The sequence below is a fragment of the Neovison vison genome, chromosome 9 (assembly GCF_020171115.1).
Source record: "Neovison vison isolate M4711 chromosome 9, ASM_NN_V1, whole genome shotgun sequence".
Taxonomy (NCBI): Eukaryota; Metazoa; Chordata; class Mammalia; order Carnivora; family Mustelidae; genus Neogale; species Neogale vison.
Window position 1 is genome coordinate 4,204,206 of NC_058099.1, and position 8,341 is coordinate 4,212,546.

General features: G+C 57.4%; 1 protein-coding gene across 2 annotated transcripts in view; it reads right to left on the reverse strand.

Moving 5' to 3' along the window:
* Nucleotides 1-3,591, reverse strand: part of NTNG2 (netrin G2) — a 64,534-nt gene extending 60,943 nt beyond the window's left edge. For both annotated transcript variants that reach the window (XM_044264624.1, XM_044264623.1), the window contains exon 1: nt 3,520-3,591. The gene's annotated coding sequence lies outside the window, so the exon portion shown is untranslated. The remainder of the gene's footprint in view (nt 1-3,519) is intronic.
* Nucleotides 3,592-8,341: the final 4,750 nt, after the last annotated feature.

The following is an 8,341-nucleotide window of genomic DNA, read 5'->3' on the forward strand; positions in this document are numbered from 1 at the left end:
ATACTGTGACTGACAAGTCAGAATGTCAAAGCTGTCACCCTGAGTACCAACAAGCCTGTACAGACAGGTACAGATCCAAGTGTGGGCCAGCAAGTAAGAACCAGGTGCTGAGAAGTCTCTCCCCAAATTCTACAACGGTCCATTGGATTTTCAACGCTAAGAAACTAGGGACGGTGAAGACTACCGCAGAAGTGACGATGGTTTGTCATGTTCGAGTTTCTGATCAAGGCCAAAATTCTGCAATCATCTTTGGAGGGTGTGTCTATAAATGAGTCACTATTATGATTATTGCTTTACTATTTTAAGCTACTGATAATTATTTAAGAGCCCAAATAACTATAACGAAGATAAATGTTACATTGCAGAAAACATGACTCCGGTATCGTGGTGTGTACATCGCCAGGAGAATCTGAGTCCGGCCAGTGTGGGATCCTGGCCAAAAATACAAGCCAGTAGGGCAAAGGTTATGTGATGAGTCACACCAGACAGCCCCATTATTAATTATTCTGGTTATTAGACCTACGAGGACTGCCTCTTCATCCCCATGCTGCTTGGGCTTTGGTGCTAACTAACCTGAGCGATTTTCACCTGCCACCCCCTCGGGCCACCCCCTCCAGGGAAGCCTCCCTAAAGAGTTAATCACTTTGCCATGAAACCCCATTCTCCGCCCAGACACAGACACTCTACTGCCAAAAATGACAAACCAGGGGGGTGGACTTTGTCCAGAGGGGGCTGGCGGCTCCCCTGGGCTCCTACAGTAGCCCCCAGTCAGTCCTAGGGAGTCATAAATCAGCATTAAGGCCGCCCCTGCCCCTCTCCCTCGCTGAAGGGATCCAGATGGAGATGAATGAGAAGCCTAGTGGGGACCACATTTTCAGGGCTCACCTCTGGCTGTTTAAAGAGAAACCTGTCTTAGAACCTGCCTGGCCTTGAATGCGCTCCTTGCTAGAAAACTCTCAGAAAAAACCCGCCTGGCGACTATTTTTACAACCTGAGAAAATGTCGTAAAAATAAAATAGCGCGGCCGGCAAAGGTTTGGATGCCTCTCCCCAAGCTTTGAGCTGCCCAGAAAACAGCACGTCCCTAATTAATTCTTCCAGCCCAGGACTCCCAACTGTTCACGGACAGGTAGGAAGCTCCTGACGGGGGAGGCGACGCCAGGGCGCTGGCTGCGGGCTTCCTTCCTCTGCAGGACCAGGCGCTGCCCAGGGTTTTGATTGCGCCTCGGGCAGCCTTCCCCAGCGGCGGCGGGGAGGCAGCGAGGCCGGGAGGCCGGGAGGCCACGGAGAGCCAAGTGCGGAGCAACTCGAAAATCTAGGAAACGCTTTGCAGTTCCCTCGGTTTAAATGCGGGGGCATTCCTTGGAAAATGGGGTGGTGGTTGGGGCGGGGGTGGGGTGGGGGGAAGCCAAGGACAACCCAATCTGCTGGGGGCGGGGTAGCAAATGTGCTTACAACTCGTCAATCAGCGGGGCGTTGCTGGTATTACAGCGAGATTAGTGAGCTCAACAAGCGAATCTTACAGCGGCTTTTGCCAAAAAAAAAAAAAAAAAAAAAAAAAAAAAAAAACCACCAAAAAAAAAAACCAAAAAAAACCCACAAAAAACAAAAAAAAACCCACACACAAAACAAAAACCCAAAAAACCAAAAAAACCCAGTAACAACAACAAAACAAAAACCAAGGAGGGACGAGAGAAGCAAGAGGCCCCGGAATGAGGAGGCGGCGCGCGGGGAGTGAGAAGCCAGCCGGGAAATTTCAGAGTAAGAGGTTGTATCCCGGTGGATCGTTTTCTCCTTGGAAAATAAATCTTCACCTGATATTATTAAGAAACTGCAGCTCCCAGGAACAAATAGAATCAATGCGCTTTATTTCTTTTAAGAGTCCTCAGGAACCGAGGGGGCCTGATAGCCAGGGTATTAAAACCCGAAAATTAGATTTTACCAGGATTTCTGAACTCCGATTTCTCTGTCTTATTGAATTAGCGCCTCTCGGAGCTGGCTGGGCTCAGAGCGGGCTCCTCCCGGAGTTGCCCGCTGCGCCCTCGTCTCGTGGGAAACTTGGCGCTGTGGGCGCGGGGCCCCCCGGAGGGTACTGGAAGAGGGGTCCGGGGGGTGGGCTGCCCACCCTGAGGTTCCCTCTCCCTTCCCATGGGGGCAGCGGGGCGGAATGAAATCTGCCATCAAGGGGGTGGTGCCCGAGGTCTAGGAAGGAGAGGGGAGCCCGCTACCGCCGGGTCACCTTCCCGCCCTCTATCCCGGGCCAGGTCCTCCGGGGTGCTCCGGGCAGCGCTGGCTTAGCTAGCATCCTGCTACCCGCGGTCCGGGTGCCCCCCAGCCCTGGAACAAGTGCCCTCGCGGCTCCTGGCGCCCCCCCCACTGCCTCTTGGCGGCCGGGGAGCCCCGAAAAGTTGAGGGCTGGGGGGGGTGGGGCGCGAAAAGGAGGCCTGGGCTGGGCGGGGGTCGGGGGTCGGTCTTGTCTGGGCCGAGGGGTCGGGGTGGAGTCCGAGCGAAGGGTAGGCTGCACCGGGGCATGCATCGCACAGGGGCGTGCCCCCCAGTCCCGCAGCTGCGTTTTGTCTTTCCCAAGTTGAATGCAAGCCCCGGCAGCAATTAATAAGCAGGACTTTAATAAAAGCCCCGCCGGCACCGAGGGTGCCCCCTCCGTTGGCACCGCCTCCCTCAATTAGAAGACACCGAGCAAAGCGCCCGGGAATTAGTTATCTCCTTTTACCCCGCGCCGCTTCCAGCAGGGCCCCTGCCTCCGCCGCCCCCCGCCCGGGCGGGCAACTTACTCCGAGCCGGCGGACCCCGCGAGCCCACGGTCCTCTTCCCGCCTTCCCGCTGCCTCTGCTCCCCCAGTATGCGCGCAGCCCAGTTCCAGGCTCCACTCCACGCGTCCCCAAGCCGGTCCCTGCTCGTCCCCCTCCCCCATTAGCCCACCCCTCCACGGCACGGAAAGAAGTTTCCAGCCCGGCTGGCCAAGAGTTTCTCTGCGCAACTCGCACAGACCCAGTTTTCGGAGAGATGGGAAGGGGATGCGGGGACGGGGGGCTGGCGGGTGGCGATCGAGGGTGGCGATTCAATTGGGGCGGAGGAGTAGCGCGAGAGAAGGGTTAATTTCCTTTTCACAAACACATGCACGCATTCTTGCAACATCTATCCCCACCACACACGCGCGCGCGCGGACACACACACACACACTCGCGCGCGCGCGCGCTCACACACAGGATGGAAAAAGACCCTGGTAGGAAAACGCCAGCCGGAAAGACAAGCTTTTCCTTTAAGATGCTGCCACAAATGCACACTCACACACCCCTCTCGGGCGACTCCAGTCCTCCGCTAGTAACAGCAGCCACCAAATAACTTTTGCATCCGAGCCTCTGCGGGGCCGCTTTTAGTGGCTCCCGGGCCCCGGGGGAGCTTGCACGGTCACCGAAGCCCTTTAAAAATGAAACCAGGCTGGCAAAGCTGCAGCCGCTCTCCCCCCCGCGTGCCCGCCGGCTCTCCCCGCCCTCCTTACCCCGGCTCGGAGCAGCTTCCCGGAGCGCAGACCCGGGAGGCCGAGGACCGCCGCCCGCGGGCGCTCCGCCTGCCCTGGCCGGCGCTGGGTGGGGGCGCGGGCCGGAGGGCGGCGAGCCGCAGCTCCTCGGCGCGCCGCTCCCGCTCGCCGCTGTGGCCGCCGCCGCCGCGGCCGTCAGATCGGGGCTGGGGAGCCCTCCGGCCGCCGGGGGGGCCGCCCGCAGCCGTCCCGGAGACGCGGGCCGGGGGAGGGGGCCGCCCGCGCCGCCCGCATCGCCCGCCCCGGACCGAGCGGGAGGTCGCCTCTAACAAGTGCAAACTTTTTGGGCCCCCTGGGCGGCTCGGAGAGGACCGGCGCGCGGGCACCGGGCAGCCCCCGGCCCGGGTGGGCTTCGCGGCGGCTCGTCGGGGCGCCGGGGCATCCCCCCCGGCGCGGCGCGGGCCAGATGGCGGGGCGCTTCACCGCCCCCCTGCACTCCGCTCCAAGTTAATGCCCGGGCTAAATCCTCTTGCCATCTCTCACGATCACCATCGGGGCTTTTATCTCTCGGTCTGATCCGGGCTGCGTAACTTCCTCTGTGTGGCTTTAACACACCATCCCACCACGGAGCAACGGTCTTCTTAAAGGTGCAGGAAGGAAATACTGCGAGACTCGGGGGACGCGCCACGGCCCGGGGAGGGGCGCCGCCAGCAGGGGCGTCCCGGCGGGCCCGCGGCCAGGGTGGCCCCAGCAGGCGGCCGCGGGAGCGAGCCTGCTCTGGGGGGTCGCTGCCTAAACATCTCCTCCCGGCTCGGGGGCCGGCGGGTCCCTGCGCGCAGGGCGCATCCTCAGCCGGCCCGGGTCAGGCGCCGCGGGGCTGCAGCTTCCTTTTCCAAAACCCTGGGGCCTGACGGGGTGCCAGCGCCCAGGGGTGTGGGGGCTGCCCCATCGGCACCAGGGAGGGGGCCAAGTGAGTCAGTCCACCCACCCCCAACAGCCAAGGGCTCAAGCCTGCCGCTCTGACTCCCTCTGTGAAGTGCTGCCACCCAGAAGGCCCCAAGCAGCGGGTAAAAGGGTGGGTGGGTGGATTTGGGGAGATGGGGAGGGGGAGCGATCTGAGCGCACAACCAGAGCCTGAATACCAGCTGACACATCGCCGCCTCCACCCTGATGGGCCCTGCTTTTGATGAAGCCAAGCCAGCTCCAGAGGGAGCGCCGAGTAGGGGGGCAGGAGGGGCCTCACTCCTGGTGAGAGGGCGGGGAGGGGTGCGGGAGGACTCCTGCAGGCGGCCCGGGTAGAGGCCAAGGAGTTGGCAACCCTGGGCAGCCCCAGGCTCTTGAACCCCCCTGGAGGTTTCCTGCCAGTGCTGTCTTCCAGGGCTGTGCAGAGAGCTGCCTCCACCCTCCAGGGGGACATGTGGATTTCAGGTGCTCCCGGCCTCCTCCTCCGGGGTGGGTTCCCACTGCAGTGCTCAGGCTGCCAGCCCTGCTGTTTGGATGCATCGAGAACAAAGCCTGAGGACAGGGAGGGAGAGGGACTGGTCCAAGGTCACAGAGGGTGTCAGGAACAGGAGCCAGAGAGAGCACCTTAGTGCCCCACCCCTCTGCCACCTCTTACCTCCACCCTGACCCCTCCCTGCCATTGGCTCCCCCTTAGCTTGGAGAGGGGCCCTACGGCTGAGAACCATTTCGGCTCTTGTCGCAAAACAGGCAGACAATGCGGAATTAGAGACTGTCATCTGCTTTAATAATAATAACAGTAACAATAATTTAACATTTCTTGAACACCTGTTTTAGGCCAGGCTTCATGCAAACCAGGTTTTGTGTATCCGCCGCTGATTCTTCCCAACAGACCCATGACTTAACTCCTATTAGCAAAGTCCCAAGTTAGAGAGATGGTAAGTAGCTTGCCCAAGGTCACACAGCCCAGGAAGACTCTGGCCTGTAAGCAGGGCTCTCTGGCTCCCAGGGGGTCCTCTGCCACTGCCTGGCTTCCTGGTTAACTTGGGGCCCAGCACAGATTGGGGCCTCAGTTTACCCATTTGTGAGATGTGAATCTTTCCTTTTCCAAGGAGGGGTCAGAACAGCCTTTGAGTGCCTCCGCCTTTACGGGCTCTAGGAACCCTCTCGCTAGAGAGGGGCTCACTCCACAAAGCTGTCTTGGAGAGCAGATGGGTGCCAGCCTGGTCACCTGCTCCCTACCCCCAAAGCATCCAGTCGGAGGAGGCTCCTTAGAGTCGAACAGATCCCAGCCATTTGATTTGCAGGCACCAGGCCTGCAGGCAGCAGAGAAGGGCACAGTGTGGGGCTTCTGTGGAGGCAGGGTGAGTGATGACCCTGGTTGGTCCTCAGCCTGCTGTCGCCCCCAGGCAGGGTCATCAATTCCCTGGAAACGCCCTGCTCCTCCATCATCCCTGACACGGGATGCCAACAAGGGCCAACAAGACGTGGAGGCTGTGGTTCATCTAAATACAGTGCAGGGCCTGGGGCGTGTCCTCTTGTTACGCTTTAAGGGACCCGCAGGCAAAGCTCTGGGCCACTGGAAACAACACTTACAATACCTCTCCAGCCCTGCTCTCCCCTGTCCTCCCTGCCTCACCAAGACGCTGATGCCAACAAACTTTTTCAGGGACCCATCTGGAAACTATCTTCTGGTCTCCCCATCTCCAGGCCCTGGAAATGACGGGATGGTAGAAAGAGCACTGACCTGAGTCAGGATCTGGGGTTTTTCTCCGTTCAGCCCCTAACTAGGTATGTGGCATGGGGTCATTGCTTACCGGCTGTGGGCCTCAGTTTCTCCATCTGCATAAGGAGAGGTTTGCCTGGGAAGGTGGTCCCTTTGCGATGATTGTGACAGCAGCCGCAGGCAACATCCAGAAGATGTGGGTCCTGTCAAGTGAACTATAAAGATGGAAAACAAATAGGATTCTGGCCGTGTAGGGACCAGGTGGTCAAGAGACGTTCATTTTAAAACTTCATCAAGGTACCTTATGACAAATGACCTCTTCCTGGTGGTAATGAAAGGAAGCTGAGCACCAGGGGCAGGAAAGGGTTAATGAATCCCCCCCCCCCACCAAAATAAAATGAAATAAGATGGAAATCCTTGTTGCTGATGGGCCCCACCTCCGGAGAAGCCCAACCACCCTCCTCGGTTGCGTGATTTTGGCTCTGAGATGCAGTTTTTAATTTGAATTGTGTATGTTACATCTTAGTACCAAAGAGCGTCTGCAGAACAATGCATTTAATTTTATTCCATCTATGTTTTTTTAAGGCTATATATAAAATAAAGATACCAAAGTATGAACAGGAGACATGGGGGGGGATGCCATGCTTTATTACGTACATAATCTCCCCGTGTTGCTTGACTCCTGTACAATGAGGAAATCTGCATGGATGGAGGTAGACGAGTAATAGGAAATTATAAAGTCACATGCAAAAAGGATCTAGTAGCTTTGCAACGAGAGGTAGCAGATGAGGTCCAGGCCCTCTGGGATTTTTGAGAGAAGACGAATCCTGCTGCAGACAGACAAAAAGACAGACAGATAAAAATGAGCTCACATTACTGGTTCAAGTCAAGGGGACGCTGAAGACCACCCCCATGGTGTGTTTACCCTTGGCCTCCTTCCCTCCAGTCTGTTTTGCCAGACCAAGATTTTGATTTGTCCCCCTGACCTTGAGCAGTTGCGATGCAGCTGTGAATAGTTAAGATCCAGGGAACTAGCCCAGGACCATCCAGGGGTTTTCAAGCCATCTCTGGGCCCCTTACGTCTACTGCCAAGGCAGCAGGAGAGAGACCAAGGCCCACGCCCAGGGCCTTCCCCAAGGTGACAGCTCCAGGCAGCGGCAGAGCCTTCAAGAAGCACCCTGACTCCTCCCTGCCAGTTCTCCGCTCCAATCTCCAGACCATAGTCCCATTAATTATTATTACTGTATTAATCATACATGTGATTAATTCAGTAATGGTGATTCATAATTGATTGCATTTTATATGGCGCCTTTCATCCACACATCTCCCAAGATGTGCACTGCCTACAACAAGAGACACATAAAGCAGAACGTGTTCTTTGCTCGCCTGCATTTTGTTGGAAAAACTTCTCTTTGCAGAGGCAGGGCCTAATGGTTTTCGGGCAGACTGTGCTTGCCAGCCCCGTGCCCATCTCCCTGGGTAGTGTAACTCACACCATGCTCTCCCAGCTGGGGGCTCCTGCTACACCCTGCCTTGCCTGGGGGTGGCCATGCCCTGGGGGCCTTGCAGACCCCATTCTCCGGGCGGGTAATTCTGCCTAGGACCCAAGTTGCAAGGCTGGGCAAGGCTGGCTTGAGCTCTGTGTGCCGCAGGGGGGCTCTGGAGGAGGGCTCTAGAGTTTGGCTCACTGGGTATGAGTCCTACCTCTCCCATTAATTAGCTGCGTGACCTTGAGTAAACTACTGCCCCTCCCTGCCTCAGTTTACCCAAACAAAGAATGGGATTGATACAAGTATCTTTCCACCGAGGGTTATTATAAAGTTGACATGCAATGATACACATGGAGGGATTCCTACCTGGCACATAGGAAGTGCTAGGTTAATGGGAACACTGACTGTGAGGGCTGGAAGCCCCGTTCCAGCGGCAGTCCTGTGACCGCCCTGCTCTCTTCTCATCTCTGGGCCTCGGTGTTATCCACCGTAAAATGGGATGGCCAATCAGCTTTGAGGGTTAATTCCAGGTCTTAAATGAGCACACGCTCTAGTAAAGGTTGGGGTTCGAGGCTTCCGAGACAAGCGACCCTGGGCTCACACTCCTGCTCACCATTTCCTAGTTGTGTGACCTTGGGTCTTGGGCTCACCTTGCCAAGTCTCGGTT